The sequence below is a fragment of the Ostrinia nubilalis genome, chromosome 25 (assembly GCF_963855985.1).
Source record: "Ostrinia nubilalis chromosome 25, ilOstNubi1.1, whole genome shotgun sequence".
Classification (NCBI taxonomy): Eukaryota; Metazoa; Arthropoda; class Insecta; order Lepidoptera; family Crambidae; genus Ostrinia; species Ostrinia nubilalis.
This window is the reverse complement of record NC_087112.1, coordinates 5,860,803-5,876,466: the sequence shown is the minus strand read 5'-3', so window position 1 is coordinate 5,876,466 and position 15,664 is coordinate 5,860,803. Positions and strand designations below refer to the sequence as shown.

The 15,664-nt window shown below is 37.2% G+C and overlaps 3 long non-coding RNA genes across 5 annotated transcripts in view; 2 read left to right on the top strand and 1 right to left on the bottom strand.

Annotated features, from left to right (window-relative positions):
* Nucleotides 1-11,537, bottom strand: part of LOC135084187 (uncharacterized) — a 151,826-nt gene extending 140,289 nt beyond the window's left edge. The window contains exons 1-7 of one of the 3 annotated variants that reach the window (XR_010259779.1): nucleotides 11,352-11,537; nucleotides 10,550-10,760; nucleotides 10,282-10,470; nucleotides 9,918-10,165; nucleotides 9,662-9,833; nucleotides 9,268-9,364; nucleotides 8,110-8,220 (exon numbers count right to left, since the gene is read on the bottom strand). This is a non-coding gene — a long non-coding RNA (uncharacterized LOC135084187). Of the gene's footprint in view, nucleotides 1-8,109; nucleotides 8,221-9,267; nucleotides 9,365-9,661; nucleotides 9,834-9,917; nucleotides 10,166-10,281; nucleotides 10,471-10,549; nucleotides 10,761-11,351 lie in introns of those variants that run through there. The other 2 variants (XR_010259781.1, XR_010259780.1) reach the window with 2 other exon arrangements.
* A 304-nt stretch (nucleotides 11,538-11,841) lies between these two features.
* LOC135084288 (uncharacterized) lies at nucleotides 11,842-13,134 on the top strand. The gene is made up of 4 exons (XR_010259805.1): nucleotides 11,842-12,206; nucleotides 12,291-12,602; nucleotides 12,708-12,771; nucleotides 12,979-13,134. It is a non-coding gene; the product is annotated as an uncharacterized LOC135084288 (long non-coding RNA).
* A 494-nt stretch (nucleotides 13,135-13,628) lies between these two features.
* LOC135084289 (uncharacterized) lies at nucleotides 13,629-14,358 on the top strand. Its single transcript, XR_010259806.1, has 2 exons — nucleotides 13,629-13,861; nucleotides 14,156-14,358. It is a non-coding gene; the product is annotated as an uncharacterized LOC135084289 (long non-coding RNA).
* Nucleotides 14,359-15,664: the final 1,306 nt, after the last annotated feature.

Below are 15,664 nucleotides of genomic sequence, written 5' to 3'. Positions count from 1 at the left end.
GCCGCGGCGCCTACTGGGCCGCCAAGCTGCCCCACCTGCCCGCGCCGCCTCGCCAAGGTGAGCCTTACGTCCTCGCCATAGGGTCCCCATTGCACTGGCTGCGGGCCGCGGCGCCTACTGGGCCGCCAAGCTGCCCCACCTGCCCGCGCCGCCTCGCCAAGGTGAGCCTTACGTCCTCGCCATAGGGTCCCCATTGCACTGGCTGCGGGCCGCGGCGCCTACTGGGCCGCCAAGCTGCCCCACCTGCCCGCGCCGCCTCGCCAAGGTGAGCCTTACGTCCTCGCCATAGGGTCCCCATTGCACTGGCTGCGGGCGCGGCGCCTACTGGGCCGCCAAGCTGCCCCACCTGCCCGCGCCGTCCTAGCGCCCGCCCGACGCGCGCCGCCTCGCCAAGGTGAGCCTTACGTCCTCGCCATAGGGTCCCCATTGCACTGGCTGCGGGGCCGCGGCGCCTACTGGGCCGCCAAGCTGCCCCACCTGCCCGCGCCGTCCTAGCGCCCGCCCGACGCGCGCCGCCTCGCCAAGGTGAGCCTTACGTCCTCGCCATAGGGTCCCCATTGCACTGGCTGCGGGCCGCGGCGCCTACTGGGCCGCCAAGCTGCCCCACCTGCCCGCGCCGCCTCGCCAAGGTGAGCCTTACGTCCTCGCCATAGGGTCCCCATTGCACTGGCTGCGGGCGCGGCGCCTACTGGGCCGCCAAGCTGCCCCACCTGCCCGCGCCGTCCTAGCGCCCGCCCGACGCGCGCCGCCTCGCCAAGGTGAGCCTTACGTCCTCGCCATAGGGTCCCCATTGCACTGGCTGCGGGGCCGCGGCGCCTACTGGGCCGCCAAGCTGCCCCACCTGCCCGCGCCGTCCTAGCGCCCGCCCGACGCGCGCCGCCTCGCCAAGGTGAGCCTTACGTCCTCGCCATAGGGTCCCCATTACCTGCCCGCGCCGCCTTGCTAAGGTAATCTAGACCTACTATCATTAGCATACGGTCCTTATATTTATTGATAGACTGTGAGGTTAGAAATTAGATTTGATTTGAGTCAAGAGTGCCAAAGTGCCCCCATTTTAAATTCTCTTTCCCACCCAGTTATTGTCTCTCGAGAATAGCTGAAGTAACTAAAATCCTATTTTAAGAAATGGATTCTTAAAATCTGCATCAAACTATGGAAAACTATGTCAGCTATGCGAGCGAAGCTAAACTAACTTAAAGCAGAAAATCGAACGCACAGCGTTGAATAGAGCTCTGTGATTGGCTTGTGTATCACCCTGTGCGTCCACGCGCACTGTGAGAAATCATAGTAATGTTTCTGAATATGGGCGTTAATCTGCAACCGGCATTCGACTATACCAAACTACTCGTACTGTACATTTTTCGCGTCAGATGTTTCTAGAATATCATGTCAACATTTATATTCCTTTTTGTCTTGAGATCTTTTTCCCAGAAAACGTAATCTCTTTACTTCTTTTCTAAATAGTTCTTTCTCCAGCAGGTGTCGTCCCTAGAAGCGCCGCGGCGTTGCGCCGGCGCCGGTACCGCGGGCAGCGCGCGCTTAGAACTCGAGCGGCGCTCGCTTGACCTGGAGCGCGACTTGGCGCCGCATGCGCATTCTGACGCCTCGCTGGACGACCGCGACCACCTCGTCTGATCACCGGGGAGGGGGGGTAGGGGGAGAGGGCTGTGACGGTGTCAGATTCAATGGGAGAAGTGAGGGCTATAACCTTGAATGGGAGAGATGAGATACTGGGAAGTTACATATGAGAGCTATAACATTGAATGGGAGAGATGAGATACTGGGACGTTACATATGAGAGCTATAATACAGATATGTTACCTTGAATGGGAGAGATGAGATATTACGTTAGATGTGAGAGCTATAACATTGATATGTAACCTTGAATGGGAGAAATGAGATACTACGTTAGATGTGAGAGCTATAACATTGATATGTAACCTTGAATGGGAGAGATGAGATACTGGGACTTTAATGGGAGATGTGAGCTATAACATTGATTATGTGATCTTAAATGGAGGTGATGCCAAACTGGTACGTTGTGACTTGAAACGTGAAAAGCCCTTTAGAAGAGCTTGAGATGACCGTTGTTAACTTTGTGAAAAGAAGGCATTTGTGAGAACTTATGACGGCCTTTACGAGAGCTTAAGAGTTCGTTAGAGCTCAATACAGTCTATAAGGGATATTGTAAATCGAAGAGGTATAACGAATATTAGAGGCCTTAAAGATGTACTCGTAAATATGGAAAGGTTTTTAACCTCAACGAGGCGAAGTAAACTGAAGAATTTATAACAACAATGAAAAAGATCAAAATCATTCAAAATAAATGCAAGAGCAATGAAAAATGTGAGCTATAACGACATAGCAAAATGTCTCTACACCCCTAAACGAAAGATTTGCGTCCTTTCAGAAAGAACCAAATTAAAAAAGGGAGAGAATCTACTTTAAAAACCAGAGGCTTTTAAATGAATTAACCAAAAGAGGCTAAATCAAAAGTGTAAAGAAAACGCTGAAGAATTGCAACCATTGACATCCAAATCGTGGACGAAAACTGATCCACAAAGAAGTTCCTAAATTCATGTGTTACTTTATAGTATCCTTCGTACCAATGATCAGAATTGACTTGTCTACTAAAAAGGAAGATCATCATCCCAAAAAAGAAAAAAAATGCAATCACTGCTCTATTGAAGAAGATAAGAACCAATAAAACTAATAAATCTAGATTATTTAGCATCGCCACCGGCAGCAGAATATAGATGTGAAAATAGTAGATCCATCTAGAAGTTAAATATGAAAGACTCCTTACAAATAAACCTCTCCAAATATCTCAAAAAAAGATTTTCCCAAGTTAGCTCTCTTAGCCTTTTCTCATATTGTGACATCGACTGGACCTGATAGTCTCTGACCCCCAAAAGTCCCCCCCGGTGACAATAGTGCGTGAGTGAACCGTGGTGCTGCAGACAGACTTGCGAGTGACTTGCGAGTGACATGCGAGTGACTTGTGCCCGAGTGAGTGCCCCCGTGCCCTTACGGACCCGGTCAGAAGAGCTTGTTGACCCTATATGTATATGTATAAATATATAATCGTACTTTAGATGTTGTTCCGCTTAGCGTGGAAGTTTTTTTTATTGAAATAGATAGTGAGATTAACACTGCCAACAGATCTTAACAATCAATGTTAAACCGCGTATAGTCTAATTAATAATCCATTTTGTTATATGATGTACCGATAGCCTCTTCTGACCGTTCCGTAGCATCCATCGCTTCGCGTTATGGTATGAGACCGCCGCCGCCATTTTTTTAAAACCCGCGCCTTATTACCGAAATTCACCGAACATTCCCCTTGTAGCCGAATGTTCGTTGACGTTTCGTGTCGATGTACCGTCGTACTTTTGTAACCTGGGTAGCTTCCTCGCGGCTGTGGCTTCTATTTCAAAGTTGTGAGCTCAGGCCAGTGACCGTGAATTCTGGCAAGAAGTTATGACCACTGGCAAGAGTTCACGGTGTCTGGCAAGCGTTTACGATGTCTGGCAGGAGGTTACGACCACTGGCAAGCGGTCACGACCCTTGGCAAGCGGTCACGACCCCTGGCAAGCGGTCACGACCCCTGGCAAGCGGTCACGACCCCTGGCAAGAGGTCACGACCCCTGGCAGAGGCCACAGCCGCGACGAAGGCCCGCAGCACATCGTTTGTCATGTTCCTACCGCGGCGGCTCACGGGCGACCGACTCGATGTAGTGCATAGAGGCAAAAATGATCTCAGTTAATAAAATAAAGACTATGAATAAGTATAACGGACGTCTAGTGGAATTGTGCGAGTGACTTAACGTATTTTACCGTTTTCTATGTATTATACATGTAACGTAAACGTAAGGACGTTCGAGTCGGGTGTGTCGTGTTAGTGCCTACTGAGTCTGGATTAGAATTAGGAACCTCGACCACTGATAAGGGAACTCTTTGAACATTTTACCGAAAAACGACATGTTAGCTTTCGAGGGATGAATTTTGAACGCTCGCGATCGTATGTGAATTCGTTGAGTCTTGCCGAGCGATGCGCAAGATTTACACTGAATTTGCCCCTGAATGAAGCGATTACGAATTATATTTAGACTGTACTGGGAATACGTATTTCGGACGAAAAGTTCGAATCACATTTCCGCATAAAATGTAATGTATGAATATAATTTAGTACAAGTTTCTGAGCCCGTCCGGTGCGCCGGCGCGCGACACACGAGCGAATTTTTATATAAGTAATATAGCGAAAAATTCACTCTCGAAAACAAGTAGTGTAAGCGAAACTATTAATGTGTGTAACAATTTTCTACGGAATCAAATTACTTTTTGTTTTAATCTTAATTTTACAATTCGACTTTAAGTTTACAATCGTGTTAGTTCATTGTCAAGTGATATAGAAGTTGTAACGAAACAGTGACCTTAAAATTGGAATTCTTAAAGGATGTAAGGGTAGATAGATACATGGCCTTTCGCTAGTTTTAAGTGCTATGCTATATTTTATTTTGTGAATAGCATAGTGTATGTTGTGATGTATATGGTTTATACATTATCATTTATGTAGTTGAATACCTATATTGTATCTGACCATAGGTATTTGTTATGTTTGACGCGAAGTACAGTAATTGTGAGCATTGCGCATGATTTGATTGTTCCTTTTTAATTTATTTTCGGTTGTTGACACATATCATTCTAGACGCTTTGCCGTTGAAAAATAATACTAATGTGTATCCATCGAAGACTCTCATGTCTTTATACTTGTATAATATCGGTGCAATACGAAAAAATTTTTCTTTGATCACTTATTTTGTCTTCCTGTTATCTTAAAGATTTACTAAAGGCCTACGATGTATTCGTCTAAAGCATTTTTATTTTTAGTTTGTAGTTATTTTTCTTTTGATATGTATGTGGTACATAGAAATTGTAACGAATAAATTAGCAAATGAAATGCAACTGTATTGTTGTGGCTTTGAACAGCGTCGAGGAAGCTGCGCCCAAAACTCTTGCGACTTATTAATTTGTACAAAATACGCCGATTGTTAACATCATAATTTTAAACAAATGACAGAGTGTGACATTTATTTTTAGTAATTCATATTAGTTTAAACAACGTGTAACGTTTATTTTAATTAATGTGATTGAATTTGCAATATTTTTCCAAAAATCAATGTAATTGTTTATTATTATTACCACTATGATTATTAGATTATCCTAAGTAGCTATTACTTAATCGAATTTTAGTTTTTTGACGAATTCGCAAGGGTTTCGTCGCGTAAAGCTTCGCTAGTAATTTTATTCTTTGACAGTATCTCACTATACTCAAAATAGCATTTTTATTTTGATATTTTTATAAGTTGACTGCCTTGTTTATTAATATGCTCAATAGTTTAATACTGTGCAACTACCGTGAGACTTAACTACGCTGTGAAACGTATACTATTTAGTAAGTTTCACTCGCATTTCGCGGTAGGTCCACAGCGTATCTCGATTAGGTACTGACAAATTTTGATGACATTAATTTTTGTTTATTTTTAAGGCGTGATCATTCATATCGAAATCGATAATCGATAATTTAGTCTTTAGGTTGATCTAGTCGATTGCATCTTCGGATGAGTTGATTTGTAAATCGCTGAACAAATATCGCGCAAATGAATTACTAAATTAAGTGCTTTGTATTATAATGAACTTTCTTTCGAACCGTACGTATGGGTGCTCAAGTATTTGTAAATTAATGGTTTATTTGATGAAATGTATAAATTAGTGAGTACACCTCAGTCTATTTCGATATGAATGATGGCGCGCTCCCCTGATAGCGGTTTAAGATATTTAGTCAATTATTGTATAGCTTTTTTTATTTTACATTGAAAACATGAGGGCTGAGTTGAGTCAATTCTTTGGCCTTTGGATTTCAATAATTGTGATACCTTGCGACAGTCACGTCCCTTACATAATATTGACTCTCTCCCTCCCGCGGGGGTTGTATCAGCGGGGTTACACCGTTGGGCGTCCTTATTATCGACACTATCTGTCTCTTTCGCACATCCAGGGATTCTGTCGTGAGTTTGAGGGACAGATAGAGTCCAAAATGAGGTAATCGTCTTGCGAAGTAGGGCCCGCTTTTATCGATATCGAGTTCAGCAATTGCCATACAATATAATACGAGTCATCGACTGATATTTTTTAACTTTTCTGTTTAGAGACATAATGTAACAAACATTTTCTTTTCTTACAAGAAAAATGCTTTTTGTTCGCAAATAACCATCTTGTTTTTTGTCATAAACTAGTGTAATCTATGCTCATCGGTCTTCAACTTGTTCATATTGGTATGGCTATACACTTCAACAAGGCACCAGAACGGCATAATGATTTGCTCTTTATCCTTAGTTATTTTCTCTTTGATTATGGCGCGTTCAGCGTCAAATAGTCATTTCGAGAATATTCTAGATGTAAGAGAAAGGCAAGGCCAATCCGTTGCTCTGCTGATACTGTACGATTTGTCAAATTGTTGAACTCGAAAGCATGTCAGACTACACATTTTTGTGGCAAAATTGCTTCTAATACAACCGTGAACGATGCCACAGTGTTTAGTTTGATGTGCCCTACAACAATCCTCCCGCATTGTGGACTTGGCACAGATCAGTATTATAATTGTCTCACTAATCTGCAACTCGGTAACTGCCAAGTACATTTAGTTATAGTAAGTCATTTGCTATGCGATATAGCGGACGCTCTAGTTATATTATAGCTTTCTTTGGACCGCTGCATTTCTCTTATACCTAGTTTTGTGAAATATTGTGTTCTCATTTTGTATGTGAAAGCTGGTGTTTCAAATCTTGAAACTCGTAGCGACAATGTGAATACTATACAATTTAAATAAATGAATTATATAAATAAGTCGTTTTGTTTTTCTTACACCAAGTTTTTGTTGATATACTATACAGGGTGGAATTTTGTAATGCCACCTGGATGGAAAGTACTCTTAATACTGTAGATAGAACATTTTACTGAAAGAAAACAATCCTTTATTTTTGAAAAGAAAGAGAACTGCATTCATAGATTTTCGAAAAATTTTCGAAAATTCACTACCATACCATACAATTTTCTGTACATAATTTAAATAATTTAAGATTTCATGGTTTTCCTTTCATTTGATTTATTAAGTTTGTTAGAGAGATTTCATCCTTAAACTTAACCCTAACGATCGATGCAATAAAAATACAGGGTGTAATTTGTAACAGATTTTAGTTGGTTCGATTCCCTGGTGTGGCAAGCAAATTTTTGGAAATCTTTGAATGCAGTTTCTTTCTTTATTTCTTTTCAAAAATAAAGGAATGTTTTCTTTGAGATTTTTTTTCTATCTACAATATTAAGAGTACTTTCCCTCCAGGTGGCATTACAAAATTCCAACCTGTATATACAGCAAAGACATAAATCCTTGGAATACAATCCCAGATAACAATTTAAACTTGAATCTGACTTGCAGTAAGTTTGATGTATCAAAAATGAAGCTTTGTTTCAAATTTGCCATGGCAAGTATATAAACTTGAGGCAAGTTTAAATCAAACTTTCTAGTTTCCGAGCGACAAACTTGCATTAATGTGTTTCTATAAAGTATATGCAAGTTTGCCTTAACAAACTTGCATTATGTCTGCTTCTATAAATTATATGTAAGTTTGCCTTAACAAACTTGCATTATGTCTGCTTCTATAAATTATATGTAAGTTTGCCTTAACAAACTTGCATTATGTCTGCTTCTACAGGGTGTTAGGTAAATGGGTATATGAGCCGACACTAGTCCATGTTAACATGGTCATATAAATGGTATGGTGAAGTCAGGAAATTGATATCTTCATTTTAATTATTTTAATTTTCATACAAATCGGATTTTATAAAATTTATTTTGTATGAAAATTAAAAAAAATAAAATGATGATATCTAATTTCTGACTTCACCATACCATTTATATGACCATGTTAACATGGGCTACTGCCGGCTCATATACCCATTTACCTAACACCCTGTATAAATAATATGTAAGTTTGCCTTAACAAACTTGCAATGAATATGCATGTTTGACATTAAATAAAACAACAAACATAACATATATTTTTTTATTATTTATACTTTTATCTTATCTTACTTTAAATGAGAAAAAATCGGTTTCATGGTCGCCGCTATTGGTTTTTTTCTTTATTTTGTGTTTCTGCTCTGAAACAAAAAGAAACAAGTATATTTACCACAGGTTAAGACATTATTTTACATTTAATTGTATAAGTTTCTGTACTACCAGGCCTGTTCATCTCCGCGAGTTTACATCGAAAACAAAACACGCACGATGGCCCACCTACAGGATACTATTCGACAAGGCCTCACATACGAGCGAACATTGACTCACGCACGCGTATTCTTGTGTATGATGGAAGAAAATAAAGAAAATGGTGTACTAAATACTTACTGTGCAGTATTTAACTGCCTAAATAATAATAAAAACACAGAATGTACTTTTTTAAGTTGCCTCAAGACACTGAGAGGTAAATAAGTAGTTAATATTATTCATGATAAGTCATGCTAAATCATGTATTTCCTCCGCCATTTTCCGCAGTTTGGCACCTCACGTCACATCATTTTACCGAAGTCAGCCCTATAGCTTCGGCGCAGTGCCGATCACTGACGTTTGTCAACAAAATGGTGCTTGACTCTTGAGACAGGCTAAATTACACCTTATTGTTAATGACATTGAGCATACATTTTTTTAAATACCTTCGCGAAGTAAAACTTCTGTACGTAGTACTTATAATTATTCTGTGGTACTACTAACAAAATTATGAACTATGTCTGAAATAAATATATTTATAGTAATCCTTAAAAACTACTATTAGGGTAAGGGGTTATTAGTTAAAATTCTGAAAGGAGCACATCTAAAATTTGTAAATCACTAGGTACATAGTATAAAAGAAAGTCGCTGTCTGTCTGTCCCTTGTGTAATAATAATGTAATATATGTATAACTAGCGACCCGCCCCGGATTCGTATGGGGTTCTATTATATAACCTTTCTCATAAATCCCTCTAACTATTGTTGAAAACCGCATCAAAATCCGTTGCATAGTTTTAAAGATTAAAGCATATGTATATAGGAACAGACAGCGACAGCAACTTTGTTTTATACATATGTATAATACATGTACCCGTGTGAAGCCGGGGCGGGTCGCTAGTGTAAAATAAAATACATCTAATGTAAATAAATTAAATCTTACCTTCTTGAAAGTCTAACTTTAGCTTGATTTAGCCAATCACTTATAATTTCTTTTAGACTGTCTTCAGTTACATCTTCGTTGATTTTTCTACATATTTCTGAAAAATAAAATAGAAATAATTAACACTAACAAACACGAATGATTCAGAAAATAATAGTAGTAGGTATATTGAGAGATATACAGGTGTATCTAAATGAATTCATTGGCAACCTTGCAGGGGGAAGCTCAGACCATCATTATGAACAACTTTATTTTCGTGATCAGTTTTTGTATGAAAACAGGAAAAATTGGTCATAGGAAAAGTTCATAATGATGGTCTGAGCCACCCCCTGCAAGGTTGCCTATGAATTCATTTACACCCTGTATAAGTTTGTAATAAAATAAAGGTACTTACGAAAGATTAATTTATAGGTTTCTGTACTCATAAATGACTTTTTATTTGAATTTTTCATCTGTTTCCCAGTTAACGAATACAACTCGGCTACATCATCTAGAATTATTCGTCTCAACATATTAGTCGTAAGGCTTCTTACATTTCTGCCGCCAATACCAGACAAAAATGACATCTGAAATTTAATTAAAGTAGCATTAGAATGTTTTCATAGAATAATAAAATTTGCCCTGTGTTTAAGTATTTAATTTATACATACTATTGCCTGTATTCTTGTTTATTTTTAAATGGTCATCGAAATTATTAAAACTTGCAATATCTTTACTGGTAGACTTGCCAAAAGTTCTGAAAGACCTGCATTGTCATCTGTTGGTGAAAATGTTTCTTCGGACCTAGCTAACGGTAAATCCAATTTTCTATTGATTTCAGCCATTTGGTTAGCTAGGTCTGACACAATCTGAATCATATGACTCTGCTGTATAGCATATTGCTTGTTTGTAATGCACTCTGTAACAAATAAAAAAACATGGAAAAGTCATAACTAAAACAAGTGAAAATATGAAATTTTGTCGCATTGCATCTTTGACGAGAGAAGCTCATTGCATGTTATAAAAACCTGTTACCTGATTGGCAGTTAACAGCTTTGAGTTGTGTTTGCTTGGCCTCTTTAGAACCGGAGGTGACTGGGTAATTTACAGCAGACATTATGTCCACTGTCACTTCATTTGTAACATCATTTTCTGCTTCGTCTGAGTCCAAATTTCAGGTTTCTTCCGCTTTTTTTAAATGTAATCGTGCTTCGCCATAAGTTTCTGAAATAAATAAAAAAGTCTCACAATAGTAAAATCTAGTTATAACTTAGCAATACAAAAATAAAGAAAATTATTTTACCATAACTTTTAAGTATTTTTATTTGATATTGTGACCATGTTGCTTCAGGTGCAGGCATCTTCTTCAAGTTTGTTTTTGATTTCTTCAGTGCATACATTAGGGTAATAACAAGTGTTGGTATCTTAACCACTTTGATGAAACTATGCCAGGAGCATCATCTTCATCTAAAAATGTAACCAAAAAAAATTTTTTTGATTCCATTATGCAAAGTCTGAAACCAAATTACACTATTAATTATAATTATATTATATAATAATAGATAGGTATGTAGGAGGAAATTTATGTTACCTTTGCTAAGACATTAACAATTTTAAGAATTAAACGAGGTAGGATAAAAGTACATGATAAGGTGGATAGGATGTTTAGGGGGTATTTTATATTTACATTTACAATTTTGAAGTGCTATGAGTGTAGCATTTTCATAGCAACATGATAATTATTGAAAGGAAAAACTATGACTTTTCCATCACTGTACAGCAATTAATTTATTTTATTTGAGGATATTTGTTAATTTTAGACGTTCTATTTATGTATTATTTTCCAATTGCAGTGCAAGACAGGGTCCACGATGTACATTTACAACTTACAATAACACCTTTCTGTTACACATAGATAATTAGAAATAGATATTGAGTAATATGCTTAACTAAACAGGATCGAACATGCAGGAACTATTTAGGGTTAGGAACACTTGGAACACGTTGCCTGGGTTTGAAAGTAGGTAAATAAGGTTTAAGGGATAGATATGAACTACTTATTATCATTAATTCTGTTTGTAAAAGTAAAAATTAAATGAACTAACCTTTAATCTTCAGCACGTCACGCGTCCAATTCGCACAACAGAAGCGTTTATTAAATAAAACACCGTGCAAAACAAAAAAACTTGTAGGTTCTACGTTCTACCACTGATTTTGTGCACTGCAAAACACAAATTAGAGAGTATGCTGCAAAAGTGCAAAACACTTGGCTGTTTTTTCTTCCGGAACCGGAAGCACGGGGTGGAAACGCCATAGAGTTTGACAGCTCCATAGAGAGTGAATTTTTTTGACAGTTCCGAGAGGAAGTGACTTTTTTTATAGTTGTCGTTTGTATGTATGCGACAATGGTCTTTTGCGTGTCTGGATTCTGGAATCAAGTTAGTAAACATTTTCGAATTACAACTTCAACTTTTATTTATAAATTATTTTATTGAATCTATTTGCATTCTATAAATGAAATGATTATTTAAAAGTATATTAATTCAAAGTCGTAATTTTCACTTTAATCAATTTAGTTCCGTCTCAAGTCTACAACTGTGACATTATTAAAAAAAAAAACGTCAAAAATTTTCATCGAAAAAACGTGTTTTTCTAACAAATTTTATCTAATTAAAATCAATAATTTCTCAATCAATATTAATAAGAACTACATGTGCATGGATTGCCAGTTGGATTGATGTTTGTTTTAAGAAGAAATTTCTCTCAAGTAAGATATCCACTCGAGAAAGGTTATTGCAGCTTGCAGCAACATCATGTTTTATCAAGTATTAAACCACACAAAGGATTAAATCTTCATTACAATATCATTCATAACTCCATTTAAATCAATGGAAACTAAATATGGATCGTTTCATGGAGTAACAACATACTTTGGAGTTTGGACCCAAAATACAATACACGTAGGTACATTGCAAGCATAGATTGCAGGACACAGTGAATGATACGTGTTTTATACAGTGAATCTAAGTACCTATTTGTTTCAGGTTAATATCGAACTTATAAGGTGTTAAGCTGCAATTACAATAAAAGTGCTTGCTATGGGAATCACCGGTGCTGATCATTATTGTCAACTGTTACTTAAAATCCAGATGAACCAACCTTTACTTCCTATTCAAATAAGTTTAGAAGAAACCTATATAAGCAATAAAACCAGACCAAGAATGCTTGATTACAAACGATGAACTCATTTCATTTGCAAGTTATGCCATGACATAAATGCATTAAATTAGGAAGATTTGTATTAGATGAATTACCCAGATAACAATTAAAACAACTTCTGTTGATAAGAACATTTGGTAAGTACCTTTAAAATTTAAAACACCCTCAAAATGATTCTAACCTTATCCTCTGACGCTTTTCGACTAGGATCAAATTAATAAAAGTTAATTATTTAATTACAGATTGGTGGAATCCAGATTCTGTGAATGTACATGTAATTGATTGACAAGTACACCATTTGACAAGGTAAATTAATGTTATTTAACAAAGTAGTGCAAATCTAGAAACAAAACAGACAGTAAGTAGGTATGGTAGATAAGACAGATCACTTGTTCATCTGCTGTACTCTTCATAATATTAGTGTAGAATGTAGATGATGTAGGAGATTACAGTCTTACGGTGACATTTGCATCTTTTTGCTCTAAATTTACAAATATTTCATATATTTTACAGGTGGTGAGAAACGTGTAGATCTGGCCTGCTTACAGTGGCTATTGGATTGGACAGAACCAAAGTGAGAGTGAACGTGTGAATTTATGGAGAACATTAAAAACTATTTTACTATAAGTCATAACGCAACTTATTTTGTATGAGTTACATACAAATGTCAATCCGTGAGTACATTATGTAAAAACTAAAACAATGTACTGTAATCACAACAGTAACTGTAATCTTTTAAAATCCAATAGTTTTAATGCTTATTGATTTTCGTAAACAAAATATTTCATGTTATATTTCATCAATAAAGTTTCATTTGATACTTCAATAGTTTTATTTTTAACCGCAATACATGAAAAGGAACGGAATATAAAAAAGTATGACAGGTATATTTAATCTGTGGGCGGCAGACGCCATATTGTATTCAGCGCCACCTACTGGACAATCTAGCTCGGTACCAGTTTGTTTATCGTTTAACCAATACTAGGGCCGTTTCCTATCTGTCTTTAGACATACTCTCTAATCTGTGACCGGAAGTTTTTGTTTTCTTTTTTATGGCTTCGGGCGAGTGACGTTGGCGTATGACCACTAGTGATTTTTTTTTTTTTTTTTTTTAAATCCTTCCTGGCCTGGAAATTTGTACCATTGGCCGAATACTTGTAAGTTGTCAATATATTCTTTCATGTCGTTAAAATAAAATGTTTGCTTCCAGTTTGCTTCTTCTTTACACAGTTTTGAACTTTAAACTTGTCCTTTTTATAAATGTCCAACTGTAGTGATTACATATTTATATAAATATTCATAAGTAATAGGTTTTGATAATATTTCCTGGATGTGGCGGGGTATTACATTAACATCTGTATCTGCTTCTGATAAGTGGTTCAAATCGGCTACTAGTGTAAGTCTTTCAAGGCCAAATCTTGGGCATTTCATAATCAGATGTTCCAGGTCGGCATCAGCCTCATCACAAAAATTGCATGAACTGCTATTCACTATTTTCATTCGCTGTAGATGGGAGGGAGATCTGAGGTGTCCAAATCGCAGACGATTAATTGTTGTTACAAATCTACGGCTTATATACTCTTTGTAATAATACCAGGGTTTCGTTGGTATTTCTTTTTGTATCCCAGCATACCATCTGCCTTTGGTTTCTGAGCATATTTTCCAATAATTTTTCCATATCTCTTTACAGTTTTCTTTCATAATGGTGTGAAAGTCCGTGAAGGGGACCTTAAAATGCTCCGAGTGGTCTTCATGAGGTTCAGAGTTGGCAACTTGATCCACAATTTCGTTCCCTGGTATGCCTCGATGAGACGGAATCCACTTGAGTGAAATTGGTTTTTTAATTTCATTAATAATGTTTCTTATATTATAAATTAAATAATTTGTTTTAAAGTGCATTCGCACCCTTAATAATATAGGGGCACAACTCAAAATTTTTGGTTTTTTACTTTTTGTACTAGAGAGGCATATTTTCGTCAGTTCTACAAGATGGCTTTCACAGAAATCGAAAACAATGATCAGATTAAAGAGTTCTACATTTTGTGCCCCTTCCATACTTTCATCTATCTTCCCGCTAGAAGGGCTGAATCAGAGACATGCCGATATTTGTCGAATCCGGCCCCCGCGACTGTGGTCAAATTTGGAGTTGTGCCTTTGTGTGACAAACTTTTAAGTAAGTGTTAGTGAGCTAAGTCTAATTAATTCCATATATTTCTAATAATATGTTACATTTTCATTTTTATTACATTGATAAAGTCCCGTTAATCATAGAAAATTATAAAATATAACTTTAACTTTAGTTAGACGGACCATGGATGGGTGTTTGTAGTTAAATTTATAACTCTCCTATAAAAGTAATTTGCTTCTTGGTATTAATTTTCATACCTATTGGTTGATTAGGAGCCTATAGAATGTTTTATCGCGATGCTAAGAAATAAAGCGGTGGTTATGAAATACTTCCCGACAAATAAACTAATGATTTATAAAATAAGAGACATACCTACGTGTTAAGGCTATTAACGTTCGCTCGGGGCTCGGGTTGGCTTTTTTCTTTGTTTATTTCATGAATAAACGCACTAGTCAGCCAAAAGGTGAATTACTTTAATAATGTTAGTGTTATAATTTATAATTATATTCTTTAATTTATTACGGTCACATAAATACGGATACATCGAATTTATTTTAAAATTATCTTTTCACGTATTAAGTTACTACAATTTTACTGATCAGCTATTAGACCTTGAAATTTTCAGTTTGTCTAAATTTAAGTTCTAAAGTGCTTTTTGGCTTAAAAATGTGAGTTCGTAATGTAATCTTGTGTTAACACCAGTTTTTATTAATATGTGGCAAATACTGTACACAAAAGCAAAGAAAAAAGATCACGGAGTTTGTGATAACAAACCAAGCATACTCTGGGATAAAAATTGTACAAAATAATAAATATTGGGTGACCAATATCGTCGTAAACCTTGTGTACCTAGACTCTTTGCAATACTGAAGTCAAGCAGGACGTAAAGGGCTTCTATTTGGAGGGCCAAAGATATGTATTGAGCTTTCTAATCACTAAAATGATCAAAAGCAAAATGATGATGAGTACGGAAAAATTAAAAGCAGCTATCTTCGATGGACTGCAAATCCGTGCTCTTATAAAAGACTGTATTAATTGTAAACCATATAACACAAATTGAATCTGAAGCAT